The sequence below is a fragment of the Oryx dammah genome, unplaced genomic scaffold (assembly GCF_014754425.2).
Source record: "Oryx dammah isolate SB20612 unplaced genomic scaffold, SCBI_Odam_1.1 HiC_scaffold_15, whole genome shotgun sequence".
NCBI classification, from domain to species: Eukaryota; Metazoa; Chordata; class Mammalia; order Artiodactyla; family Bovidae; genus Oryx; species Oryx dammah.
The window spans coordinates 1,314,346-1,329,030 of NW_024070199.1; the positions used below are offsets into that span (position 1 = coordinate 1,314,346).

Sequence of the window (14,685 nt, forward strand, 5' to 3'; positions counted from 1 at the left end):
TTTGGGACTACCAGGACGAACAGCCGGTAATCACACGGTGACTTGCCTTATTGCAAGCCTCCAAAAAGCAGGACATGAAGCTGTTAACTTTGATAAACTCAGAGAAACAACTCAAAGACTAGATGAAAAGCCAGCACAGTTTCTAGCTAGATTAACAGAAACCCTACAAAAATATACAAAATTAGATCCAACTTAAACAGAAGTTACTATTGTCTTTAATACACATTTTATTTCCCAATTTTCCCCATACGTTCAAAAAAAGCTTAAAAAGGCTGAGGAAAGCCCTCAAACCTCTCAATGAGATCTTTTAAATTTAAAAATTTTCAATAACTGGGAAGAACAGGCAAAACTAGAAAAGGCTCAAAGAGATCAGGCTAAATATTATCTCTTAGCCACTACTCTACACAGCTCCAAACCTCAATCCTCTGACAGAAAAAAGAAGTCATCTGGGCCCTTCTAGAAGTCACAAGTGTGGTAAAGAAGGGCACTGGGCCTGCCCATGCCCAAAGCCCAGGCCCTCTTCGGGTCCATGTCCTAATTGTGGCATAAAGGGGCATTGGAAGGTAGACTGCCCTAATCCCCCTACAGGAATCCGTACATCCCCTCCCGGTCCCAAACAGGAGTCCTTGGACCCAGCTCTGCCCAGCCTCCTTGGACTCGCCGCTGAAGACTGAAGGGGCCCAGGGCCTCAGGCCTCGACTCTCGTCACCTCTGTGGAGCCAGGGTGACTCTCACAGTGGCAGGAGAGCCGATCTCTTTTCTTATCGACACGGGGGCCACCTATTCTGCCACGCCTGCTTATCCCGGAAAAACCAAAGTCTTTCAGATCTCAGTTGTGGGGGCTGATGGTTTAGTGTCTACACCACAGGTTACTGAGCCTCTGCCTTGCACACTTCAAAATGCCCCTTCTCTCATTCATTCCTCATACTCCCAAAACCCCCTCCAATCCTTGGAAGGGATCTACTCTCCAGACTCAAGGCTTTCCTCGCTATTCCAAACCTTTCTCCCAACCTGGCCAGGCTGCTGCTGCTTGAACCTGCTATTTCCTCACGTTCCCCATTACCCTCCTCCTCTGTAAATCCTACAGTCTGGGAGACTGATCACCCCTCCATCGCCTCCCACCATACTCCTGTTTATGTTCGTCTAAAAGACCCAACAAAGCTTCCTAATCAACCTCAATACCCTATTTCCCAGATACATCTACAGGGGTTAAAACCCATCATCTCTAAGCTGCTGCATCAGGGTCTCTTGCACCCTCCTCACTCTCCTTATAACATGCCTATCCTGCCTGTTAAAAAGCAAATGGCTCCTACCGCCTGGGTCAAGACTTGGGACTAATTAGTGCTGCTGTTGGCCCCACTCACCCAGTCATCCCAAATCCCTATGCCCTTCTTTTCCCTCATTTCCCCTTCTACTGCCTACTTCACCGTCCTCGACCTCAAGGATGCATTTTCCACCATCCTTTACCCCCAGACTCTCAAGATCTTTTCACTTTTACCTGGATAGATCCAGACACTCATCGCTCCCAACAATTAACAGGGACTGTCCTTCCCCAAGGATTTTGTCATCATCCTCCTTTCTTTGGCTAAGCCCTGGCCTCAGACTTAACCTCCCTCAATCTTACCCGAAGCTCTATCCTCCAGTACGTAAATGATCTTCTCCTTTGTAGCCTGTCACTCTTACACTCTCAGCACCATACAGTACAGCTCCTCAACTTCCTAGCTGATCGGGGCTATCGAGTGTCTCCTATGAAGATTCAACTTCCCCTTCCTGAGGTCGCCTATCTTGGAGTTCTCCTGATACCAACAAAGAAACATAAGTACTGATAGAAAGCCCTTTATATCTGCCCTACCACTCCCTACATCAAAAACAGAAATCTGTCCTTTTGGGGCTTGGTTGGGTATCTACACCTCTGGATCGCTGGTTTTGCCCTCCTAGCACAAACCCTACACCAAGCCATCTGGGGGGCTCTTTTGGAGCCTCTTGAGCCTAAGTCAAACATTTGTGCAGCCTCTGATGCTCTAACACCAGCTGTTCTCTCGGCCCCAGCTTTAACACTGCCTGATCTCTTGTGCCCTTTTTACTCTACACCACTGAGAGACATACAGTTGCTCTAGGAGTCTTAGGACAGAGGCAGGGCCATTCCTTTGCCCCCACTGCTTCTCTCTCAGAACAACCAGATGCCACCACATAGGAGGGCCAGCCTGCCTGCGTGCTCTGGCCACAGCTACACTTCCCGCTCAAGAAAGCAAAATCCTACTTTTGAGACACCCACAGTCTTTCACTCACCACATGACCATAGTTCTTCTGTCACCTTCTTGTATTGAACTAATCCCTGTCACCCTCCTAGACTCTCCCGAGTTCTCTTTTGAATACCACTACCCTCATCCCTAATTCTTCTGAGCCACCAACTCACACTTGTAATGAGACATTAGAAGACTTGATATCTCATTCCTCCCATATGTCCTCAGTCCCTTTAAATAGCCCTGATCTTACTTTGTACTGATGGTAGCTCCTATACAACCCCAAAAGGAGAAAGAGTAGCTGGGTATGCAATTGTTTCTGACTCTGAGGTTATTGAATCTCAACCTCTCCCTGAGGGAACCTCCTCCCAAAAAGCAGAACTTATTGCACTACCCAGGGCACTTACCCTTGCTGCTAACAAATGAGCACAAATATACATTGACTCTAAATATACTTCTCACATCATACACTCACATGCGGCCATCTGGAAAGAATGAAGGCTTCTTTCTACAAAACGACCCCCCATAACTAATGCCCCACTTATACATCAACTCCTAAAGGCAGCCAATATGCTAGTGGAAGCCGGCATCACACATTGTCAAGGTCACCAAGTGGCCTCAGACCTCATCTCATGGGGTAACAATGCTGCTGACAAGGAGGCAAAGCAAGCCTCACTACGAACCCCTGCTCATCAGCTCATAGTAATCCCTAACATAAATCCCCTTTATCATCCCCAGGAAAAGACACGGTTATTACAAGAGGGAGCCTGACTTCAAGGACACTGGTTACAAGAGCAAGACCGCTATATCCTTCCCCAATTCCAGGCCATACACATTCCTACAGATGTTCATCGAGCTTAACATCTAGGCACTAAACCTGTCCGCCGCCTTTAAGGCCTCTTATCACTTATCCTAATCCCCTTCCACTCCTACAGCAGGTCACGGGCTCTGGCACCGTGTGCTCCTGCGTCTCACCCCAGGGAGCTCTAAGCCCTTTCCCTCCTTCCGCTCCCCACGCATCAGGCACGAGGTCACATACCCGGAGAAGACTGGCAAATCAACTTCACTCACGCACCTCCTACACATAAAACAAAACTCTACTCCCTCTAGCGGACACATTTTGGGGGTGCGTTGAAGCTTTTCCTACAAGGTCAGAAACTGCCTCAGAGGCAACACAAGTTCTTATTCGAGAAATCACCCCTCTCTTTGGCCTCCCGCTCTCTCCAATCCGATAATGGACCAGCTTTTGTCTCACAAATCACTTAACAAGTAGCCCAGTCTCTTGCCATCACCTGAAGGCTACATGTTCCTTGCAGACCTCAATCCTCAGGAAAAGTAGAAAAGGCCAATTCAATTCTCAAAACACAGCTAACTGAACTTTCTCCTGAACCTCAGAAACCAAGGACTGAACTCCTTCCTGGCTCTGGCTCACATCAGGGCCACTCCATGGCTCCGCCTTTTCTTACCCTTTGGAGCTCGTGCTTGGATGCCTTTTCCCTTAGGTCAGTTTCCTACTAGGGGTCCCTTAATGGGAGATTGTCTCCCCTCCCTTAACCTTATTAGACACCTCATGAGAGAACTTGCAGATCACTCTCTCCCAAAGCCTCATCAAACAAATCCTACTGACGACACATACCTGGGGATCAAGTTTTCCTTAAGACATAAAGATTTACAGCCTCAGTGGACTGGCCCTTTTGAGGTCATCTTAACCACACTGACAGCCACTAAATTGGGAGGTCATTCTTGGTTTCATATCTCCAGGTTAAAGCGGGCCCCAGGAGACGCTCCATCTCCACCAAAAATTACTCCCCACTCAGACATCCATTGCTGCTCCAGCACCATCCTGGGACCCACCAGGCTGCAGTTGGATCAAATCTCTGAAGAAGTGGAACGCCATAAATAACCAATATTGACAAGCAAAAGGGACGATCAGATGTACTGGTTACTGGCTGGACCGGGACTCCTTTACTTACCTTGTTTGGAATGGGACTTTACTCTGTATCTGCCTTGAGTGGACTTCTGTTAAGAAACTCTTTTGTTTTGTTTATTTCCTTATGGTTTCCATCCTTTGGGGCCCTCTTTTACTGTAAATTTGAATGAACTCATTGCCTACTTTTCTACATGTAATATCACAAAACCTCACTTTTTCACAAAAGCTTGTAATCACTGATCTTTCCACACTTCTTGATTTTATTACTAATCTATGGTTACAGGGAGACTTAATAGACTTTACACCTATACAAATTTATTTTTACACCTGGGCCCTTATCCTCATCGTTTACTCCCTTTAAATATGAGCCACCACGTCACAGCGCTGGTCTGATTCTCTTCTCTTCTATACATCCATCATGCCCTACCTAATTCTCACTCTACCCCAGATTTAACTTACCTTTTTAAAACTTTAAACTTAACCTACTGTTTATGTAATACCTCAAATCCAGCCGTGGATTTGATTGTTGAATCAGTTTGTCCATCTCCTCGCCATCTGGATCGGCACTACCTGTCTCCACAGATCAGTGGAACCACATAAACACTTCCCTCTACCACACTTACAGGGGAGAACCCCTCTTTTTGTCCTATATACACTATTTATACTCCACAGATCAAATCAACAATCCTGATAAAACGTTCCTCTCCTTTCTTGCTGACCTCGCTTCCATCCATACCAAACCGGCTGTGGGAGGCCTGCCACTCTGATGTCCGTTTGCCGCAGAAGGCTCCCTACGCTTTCCTAGACACCACTCTGTAAATAACTCACACCCACATCTAGGCTCTATACCATTGTACCTCTGCAATCACACCTCACATCCCACTTTTCCTTCAGACCATGCTATTTACCGTGTCTCGGGAGTTCCAGGACACTCCATTGCTTTTTCAGGAAGGTTTCCTTCGGCCTCTGAAGATACCAGCCCCCTCGTAGGAGCCACACGAGCTGGCTCCTTGTCGGTTTGGGAGTCAGCTAACAAATACCCAGAAAGACTCTTATTTGCTATTGATTTCAGTTGCTGCCTTACTCCTGAAATAGTTTTCTTCTGTGGAACCACTACTTTATGTCTTCTGACTAACTGGACAGGGAGATGCCCTGGTATGTCTAGCCCCAGATATCTCTGTAGCTCCCACCAACCAGATCCTCCCTATCCCACTATCCACAACCAACCCAAACAACCAATTCACTTCATTCCCTTATTGATAAGCTTAGGAATAGCAGCAGGGATCAAAACAGAGAGTGCGGGGCTCATGATCTCTTTAAACTACTATCAGAGTCTCTCTAAGGATCTTACTGGAAGCCTAGAAGAAGTAGCTGCCAGCCTCATCACTCTCCAGGGCGGACTAGATTTCCTGGCATTGTGATTCTTCAAAACAGAAGAGGGTTAGACCTTCTCACAGCAGAAAAAGGAGGCCTATGCCTTTTTCTAGATGAAGCCTGCTATTTCTATACCAATAAATCAGATGCTGTAAAGGAGCCACAAGGAATCTGACAAATACGGCCTCAAGAATACGTCAACATCTCAGTAATTCATGGGAAAACTGCTTAAGCAATTTGGATTGGATGCCACAGGTCCTACCTTTACTGGGCCCCCTTCTCATATTAACCCTCATTCTGACGTTCAGCCTGTGTCTAATGTGTCTGTTTTCAAAGTTTGTCCAGGATCACCTACGAGCCTTCACCAACCAGACTGTTCAGGAGCTACTTCTAACTTGCTCCAATTATCAAAAGCTTCAAGCCCACTCAGACTTTCCTTAACCCATGTTCCAGCCTTTTCTTATCTTACCCCATGACATTGCCCCAAACCAGCATGAAGCAGATACAGAAGACTGACCTTCGGCCCTTATCCTATATCAAAAATGCTGTATTGTTAGGCCTCACAAAGGGCTCATAGCGTATAGTTAAAATATGGCCCCACTGTGGTGACCTGAAAAACAAGGGATGAAGTCTCGGTGGCCACATTGCCCTGTGGGCATCCTGCTTTTTCCTTAAGGCAATGCCCTGTTTTTCCCTGCTGGTGCCTGGTTTCTCAAGACTACCTGACCACCCAACTGTGAGACCCCTTCGACTATGTGACCACAAGACCCCAGCTATGGGCTAAAGATAAACTGAGGCCCCTGCCCTCCAGGGCACAGTTTCCCATGGATAGGGAATAAGAAGGGTTGGCTGTAGAGAGAGCACTGACTTCTCTCTAAAGCCAGTCACCTTCTTTCTTTCTTCCTGTAATAAACCTTTCTCTGCCTGACTGCCCGACTTGCTCTTTTTCTCTGCACTTGCCTTGCAAACACATTGGCCACCACAGGGCCAGACAGAGCCAGGTCACAAGCCCCTTGCTACCCCCCTGAGGCTCCTTTGTTTTAGAGATCCTGGTTGTTTAGATAACTGGGTATTCGAACTACTTTTTTTTTTTTTTTTTGCTTTCTTTTCCTTTCTTACAGCACTACAAATTCCCTCTCTTCTGTTTTAAATTTTCCAATAAAGACTGAGTCTGTGAAACCCTAGATCCCCGACCTTTATCCTAATAAAAGTAGAACCCCAGGCCTATTCCTACCCACCCACCCCCTCGACCCCCACCCCTGCAATCACTCCTCCCAGAGCCCCTGCCTCTAACCCTCTCCCCTCTACCCACTCCATCGGCCGCCTGCCTTGTATACACCAAGACTTATAAGTAATGCATTTGTTTTTATCCGAAGTTTGCTAATACTTATTGCTGAAGGGTTTCTTGCAATCATAATAAGAATCAGAAGGGTTGGTCCAGTAGTAATGAACTGAAATGAGGAGAAGTCTGTGGGGAGCTCACTGGGGCCCAGGTGGGTGCTTCCAGGCATTTCTAGCCCACATTTCCTGTATTATTATCAATAGGCTAAAACCAGCACAGAACAAATACATGCTCCGTGGCATCAGGGGCCCCCAGATGCACATGCTGTGCAGCGTCAGGGGCCCCCACGCACACACGCTGCACAGCATCAGCCCCCCCCCCCCACATACTAGTGATGTTGGAATAGCCACTTCTCAGTACTCCCTAGAATATTTGCTAGAACATTTACTTGTCTTTTTCCAGTTAGTTGCACATAATAGAGAATGCAATCCAAACTGGCATAAAGAAGGAAAAGGATTTGTTGGTCTGTGTGCCTGGAAAGTCTAGCAGAAGAGTGGTCATCAGCCTGCCTGATTTAGCAGCTCAACAATTTTATGGTCAGGGGTGCACTTTTCTCTCACTTTTTTCTGCTCTGCCACCCAGAGTATTCGTTTCCTTCTCAAGAGCATCTCAGTAAGTTGGAAGCTGCCTGACTTCTAACTGAAGACTTGCAGGAGGAAAGGCACCGCTTCTGTCTCAGCATTCCAGCTGGAATCCAGATTAGACTAGATTAGATCACGTGAGGAAACTGACCAAGGTGAAGACAGTCTCATGGTCATAGGCACTGCTCAGCACTCAGTGTCGAGGCTCGCTGCAGGCTGGAGGGGAGGTTAGTCCCCCCAAGTAAAGGGTCTGCAGGGGGTGGGGCGGGGGGCTGGAAATCTGAGTACTGTAAGCAAGAAGGGAGGGGTGACTAGGGCTGGATAGACCCTCCAAAAATGTCCACCAAATCGCCCATGGACACTGTATAGGAACTGTGAAGTTAAGAGTGATCAATCAAGAGTGACAAAATGAAACCAGGAGTAGAAGTAGAATAATGCTGGCTCTGCATGTTGTAAACATTTCTTTTCTTAAAAAAAAAAAAAAAGAACAACTTTTTATTGAAACATAATTGACATACAATGTTGTGTTAGTTTCAAGTTTGCAGCAAAGTGATTATATATATATATATATATATATACTACTTTCTGTACATTCTCTTCCATTACAGGTTATTATAAGGTACTGAGTATACTTTCCTGTGCTATACAGTAGGTACTTGTTGATTATTTCACATATATAATAGTGTGCATTTGTTAATCCCAAAGTTCTAGTTTATTGCTCCCCCATCCTTTCCCCTTAGATAACCATAAGTTTGTTTTCTATGTCTTTAAATCTATTTCTGTTTTGCAAAGAAGTTCATTTGTGTATATATATATATTTAGATTTCACATATAATTGTTGTCATGCATTTGCCTTTCTCTGTCTGACTTACTTCAGTTAGTATGACAGTCTCTAGTTGCATCTGTGTGTGTGCTAAATCCCTTCAGTTGTGTCTGATTCTTTGAAACCCCCTGGACTGTAGCCCACCAGGCTCCTCTGTCCATGGGATTCTCCAGATAAGACACTGGAGTGGGTTGCCATGCCCTCCTCTACATGACCTTCCTGATCCAGGGATCGAACCCCTGACTCGGGCATCTCCTGCATTGCACCACTTGGGAAGCCCCTAGCTGTAGGTATGTTGCTGCAAAAGACATTATTTCATTCTTTTTATAGCTGAGTAGTATTCCACTGTGTATACACACACACACACACACACACACACACACACACACACATATATATAGTAAGCATAGTAATTAGCTCAGCTGTGTCTGACTAGTTGCGACCCCATGGACTGTAGTCCGCCAGGCTCCTCTGTCCATGGGATTCTCCAGGCAAGAATACTGGAGTGAGTTGCCATTTCCTTCTCCAGGGGATCTTCCCAACCCAGGGATCGAACCTGGGTCTCCTGCATTGCAGGCAGACGCTTTATCCTCTGAGCCACCAGGGAAGCCTACATATATATATACACACACACATATATATACACACACACATATATATACACACACACATATATATATACATATAAATACCATACCTTTTATATCAATTCATCTGTTGATGAGCACCTAGGTTGTTTCCACGTCTTGGCTATTGTAAATAGTGCAGCTATGATCATCAGAGTTTGTGTATTATTTTGAATTAGAGTTTTCCTTGATATACGCCCAGGAGAGGGGTCACTGAATCAGGAGAAGGCTATGTCACGCAAACGGAAATCAAAAGAAAACGGGAGTGAGCGTTTCCTTCTAGAGCTAAGGACAGTCACAAAGTGTGAGGGCCTGTTCGTTTTTAGAAATCCTTACATAGGGGAGGAAGATCTGAAATTGTGCCAGGTCTGAGTATGATCTCTTCCCTTGGGTGGGTATTTTTCTCCTGGACTTGAAGCAACTTGGCTGATAGCAAGGGGAAAAAAAAAAACACTGGGCTTCCTGGGGCAGCACAGTCTGTGATGCTGTCTGTGTTGGCTGATTTGCATTCCCAGGGCATAGAGAAAATAAGAGCTTGAGGTTCTGCTTCTTTGCAGCAAAGAGGCTCACAAGAAGATCTCAGAAATCAACAAAGTGCTTAAGCTAAATGTCTGGCAATATCCTGACCTGGGAAAGGAAGCCTGGACCTTGGGGGAAAGAGTGCCTTACAGAGGCTTGGCCTCATTGCCTGGTGCCCACCTTTGCTTTGAGCCACTTTGTGTCCTGAGAAGGATTTGACAAGTCATGACTCCTGGGTTTCATCATTACCCATCATCAGTATTTAAGAAGCTGGAGAGCAGGGGTGATAATGAATGTGATGCAAAGTATAGGGAAGCATGGCCGGATTGTGCATGTGTGTGCAGAATGTGCACATGTGTGTATGAGATGTGACTGGACCAGTAGATGTGGATTAATCAATGACTTATTGAGGACTACCTCTAGGCATATCCCAGAGAGTTTCCTGACTCTGTGTGTCCTTTTAGTTTTCTTCTGTTGGTCTGTCTGAAGAGTGCGGTCTGCAGGTCTGAGTCCCCTAGACGTTAGGTTACTAAAAGGGCGAGCAGGAAGGGAACAGATGAGATGGAGCAGAGCACACAGTGCCCACACGGCGCCCACATGGACACACTGCCCCTGCACACCGTCATGAAGCCAGGCGCAGGGGTGCCTTTCAGTCCCATCCAGAGATATGAATCGTGTTGCTCCCAATCCCGAGTTCCCATCACTGCAGAAAGGCGGTTTAGTCAAGTCTCGGGTGACAAGAGCAGGAACTCTCTCAAGTTAGTGCAGATAAAGGAGAATCTTCTGGACCCTAGTGCAGCATGTGCAACTGTGCTGCATGGAGTGTGGGAGGCTGCTGGGCAGCTGCCCTCTCTGCTTCATTCTCCCTGACCACATAGCCTCTTCTCTGGGATTCTCTCTGCGTTTCTATTCTGGTCTTTCTGCACATAGCCTTCTTTACTGTCCTGTAAATTCAGCCTTAATGTGGCTTGGTGCACCATGGTGCTCACTGATCCCAGCTTGACGAGACAGTACAGTTCCAGTACAGCTCCAATACTTCAGACCACCCTTCCTGTGCTGGTTAGTTAGTTAGTTAACTAGTTAGTCAGAGCAAGCAGCTGTGTGATCAGGGTGGAGTCCCTTGGCATAAAGGGCCAGTCCTGTGGCCATTTTGGCTCATTCCTTTAGTACGGTCTGTGGGGATGAGGTGGTCATGCATACTGGGGACACATTTACGTTAAAAACTAATTTTGTGTTTCCCTAAAATTCAAATTTAACTGGTTGACCTATATTTTTATTTTCTAAGTCTGGCAACCCTTTAGGGGGTACTCTGAGGGAGTCTACCATAGGGACTAAGGAAACAATACTTTTTCAAAAGCACATTTTGTCTTTCGGTCAAGGGCAAATGTCAGCTTTGCTATATGCAACAAGTTTGAATCCTACAATCTTCTGAATGCAAGTTTCAAAATGGGCATAATTATCTTATTAAAGAAAAATCATCAGGTAAGATAATTACTTACATTGTTCCAAAATAAAATGTGAAATAGAGTGAAAAATAAAGCTAATATAGTGGGTGGCAGATTTCACCCTACTAGTTCTAGGGGCCAGATTGAAGAACTCCCAGGTAAAGTAAGTTAGGCTCCTGACAAATGGTGAAGACTCAGTAATTTTTGGTTCTTTTGCAGGTTTCACCTTTCTCCTGCTTTAACCTACCTTTTTATCGCGAACAATTCTCATGACTGTGCCATGAACACTCAACATTTTTTTTTTGGGAGTTGCTAATCATTGATTTGAGAAATACCAATTAGTTGTAAAGTTCATTTGATAATGCATATACCGACTAATGGCAATCATGTTTTTTTAAAAATATGGATAATAATTACAAAGAAAATGTAAGAACTGTTAAGGTAAAGGGATGGTGAGGGGTTTCTTTTCTTATAATTTCATTTACAGTTATTATAATGTTTTATGTGCAGCAAATTTGAATTACAAAATTCATTTCTGGGGGCATTGTATAAAAGCATACTGTGTAAGTGTTCAAAAAAACATTTCCATGTGCTCTGGCTGTTTAGTGATCTACTCGGGGAAGGCTTGCAGTAGTTTCTGCCAGTCACTGGCAATTAGTTTGATGGATACAAATGAAGAAATTGGTAAGCAATGCCATTATTTACCAAAAAAAAGTTTTTAAATGATCTGGCAGCCCTAAGACCTGGAGCTGGAACAAGGTGTTGGGGGCCAGCATGAGGAACTCCACCCATGGCAAAGGTCATGAGGAAGGAGGCTTGGCATATGCAAAGGCATGATCAAGCCTCAGGAAACCCCCTGTTCCCGAGCATCTACCCCAAAACCAGAGTCTGTTTTATGCTCTCACCTAGGCCTCTGACTTTACGAGGGTCTCTCCCCTATAACCCTTTCTCTCGGAGAAGGAGTAAACTGCAGCTCCAAGGCAATAAAAATTCCTGGGCGTGACAAGAGTGTTTCAGCTTACGAACTCCTCTGAAGGTTATCTAACCCACCTGTATAGGTTTATCCAGCCACATGTGATTGTTTACAGCCTCCCAATCTGAGAGGCACGAGATGTTTTAGACTTACTAAAGGCAAATTCTTTTGGGGAGTTAGAAATTATTAGTATAGTGGGTTGGTTAGGAATTATATTGGTGAAGGGTTTTTCATTTGTTGTGTCAATAATTGCTGCTAATTCCCTGCTCTGGGTGGGACAAGGATGTCTCAGGTCAAACCTCTCTGCTGACAGACTAGCTTGTGTGACAGGATTATCCATACTCCTGCCGCTACACACATGATTGTTAACTACCTCTCAACCATAAACAGCACAGAGAGTTTTGGAGTATTTTGAGAGTCTTAATTAGCATAGGGCTTTTTCTTATCATTGAGTCAATGATTGCCACCAGGCCTCCATATCCTTAGGCACCTGGGAATATATTAATCAATGTATTTGGAATATAGAAAAGGAAATATAGTAGTTTTTGATGTTAGCAATACTAGACTTTTTGAGTTAATGGATTTTCTCTTTTGTAATAGATCACTGTGCTTTGTTATAAATCACTGTGTCTTTGTTATGTAAAAATGTAACTTTATCACTATCTTAAGACTAAATAGATCTTAAGGGGAGCATTGATGAAAGAATTTTCATTTGTTGGGCTGATGTTTGCTGCTAAATCTCCATATTCCCTGCCCGTATAATGAATATAACTAACATATAGGAGAAATAAGTATTAACTTTTAAACATATAGGAGAAATAAGTATTAACCTTTAAGATTAATCCTGTTAACCTTGGGTTAAATAAATTCCTTTCTTGATTGTAACTCACTACACCCTCACCCTATAGGAATGCAACTTTATCTGCAGGGTGGTGCCTGGTTTAAGAAAAAACACCCTTGGAAGAAATAAGGTTTTTGGTTATCAGAAAGAAAGGATCATAGAATGTCAGCAGGTCTCACTCCTGGCCAGAAGATGATGTAATATCCCTAAAACCCCCGTGACTCTGTATTCATCCCTATGTGTAACAAAAGGTATATAAGCAAACCCCAAAATAAAGAAATCGGATCAGTTTCTGGAAAGACTGATTCCACCATGTCACTTCGTTCTTGCTCCCATTTCTCTGGCTGAATTCAGCCTCTTTTCTCCACTAATTCTCCTACTACACTATCCGTTTCTAATCTCTCTCTATATCTGTAATTAAATATGTATTTTTCCAAAGACGCTGATGCCGTCCCCCCGCCTTTGAATCACCCTGGATCCACCGGGGCTGGACCCTGGTAACAAGGTACGTGAAGAAATGATTCCTGAGGTGGTTTATAAAAATCTGAGAAAATCCAAGGCTCAAGGTGAGGAACCTCGCCTTTCCATCTCTGGGATTGTTATGAGACAGTAAGGGGTTTCACTGGAATATGAGGAGCCTCTGGTTTCAGGGACTCGAACAACAACAGAACTTGCTCTGTCTTCAGGTTGTGACAAGAATAAATGAACTGATATAGGTAATGCTAAAAACAGGCAGGCATGTAGTAAGCCCCGCATAGCATCAGCTATTATTATGATACCTCTGTTTCTCATGGCTCATGTCAACCTCATTTTCTGGTGAGAATTTTTTTTCCCTACATGACAGGAAACATAGGTACTCATTAGCTTTTAGATTTTATGGTATCATTTTCTTCACTGGAAGGGGTTTGTCTCAATTTTCTAATTCCAGTTAATTTCACAGCTGTGGGAACTTCCCTGGTGGTCCAGTGGTTAAAAATCCGCCCTGCAATGCAGGGGACATTGATTTGACCGCTGGTTGGGGAACGAAGATCCCACATGCAGCGGAGCAATTAAGCACAGGCGCTGCAACTACTGAAGTCTGTGGGCCACAACTAGAGAGTTCATGCTCTGCAAGGAAAGAGCCTGCATAATGCAATGAAGAGCCAGTATGACACAATGAAGTTACCGCATGTAGGAAGACCTGAGGCAGGCTCCCATGAGGAAAATGCCACGGATGTAAGGATGAATGAGTAGCAATCCAAGCCTGCAGGGTTGAACACCAGGTCCAAATCAACTGGATGAGAACGATACCTTTATCTATGGAGCTACATTAAGATGAGGAGGCCTTACAAATAGCTGAGAAAAGAAGACAAGCAAAAGGCAAAGGAGGAAAGGAAAGATACATTCATCTGAATGCAGAGTTCCAAAGAATAGCAAGGAGAGATAAGAAAGCCTTCCTCAGTGATCAATGCAAAGAAATAGAGAAAAACAATAGAGTGGGAAAGACTAGAGATCTCTTTAAGAATATTAGAGATACCAAGGGAACATTTCATGCAAAGATGGGCACAATAAAGGACAGAAATAGTATGGACCTAACAGAAGCAGAAGATAGTAAGAAGAGGTGGTAAGAATACACAGAAAAGTGTCACAAAAAGTCCTAATGACCCAGAAAACCATGATGGTGTGATTGCTCACCTAAACCCAGACATCTTGGAGTGTGAAGTCAAGTGGGCCTTAGGAAGTGTCACTATGAACAAAGCTAGTGGAGGTGATGGAATTCCAGTTAAGCTATTTCAAACCTGAAAGATGATGCTGTGATGCTGCACCCAATATGCCAGCAAATTTGGAAAACTCAGCAGTGGCCTCAGGACTTGGATTTTCATTCCAATCCCAAAGAAGGGCAATGCCAAAGAATGTTCAAACTATCACACAATTGTGCTCATTTCACATGCTAGCAAAGTAATGCTCAAAATCCTTCAAGTTAGGCTTCAACAGTACATGAACCAAGA

At 44.5% G+C, this 14,685-nt stretch overlaps 1 non-coding gene across 1 annotated transcript; it reads right to left on the reverse strand.

Moving 5' to 3' along the window:
* Positions 1-8,828: 8,828 nt before the first annotated feature.
* Positions 8,829-8,900, reverse strand: TRNAC-GCA. Its single transcript has one exon. It is a non-coding gene; the product is annotated as a tRNA-Cys (tRNA).
* Positions 8,901-14,685: the final 5,785 nt, after the last annotated feature.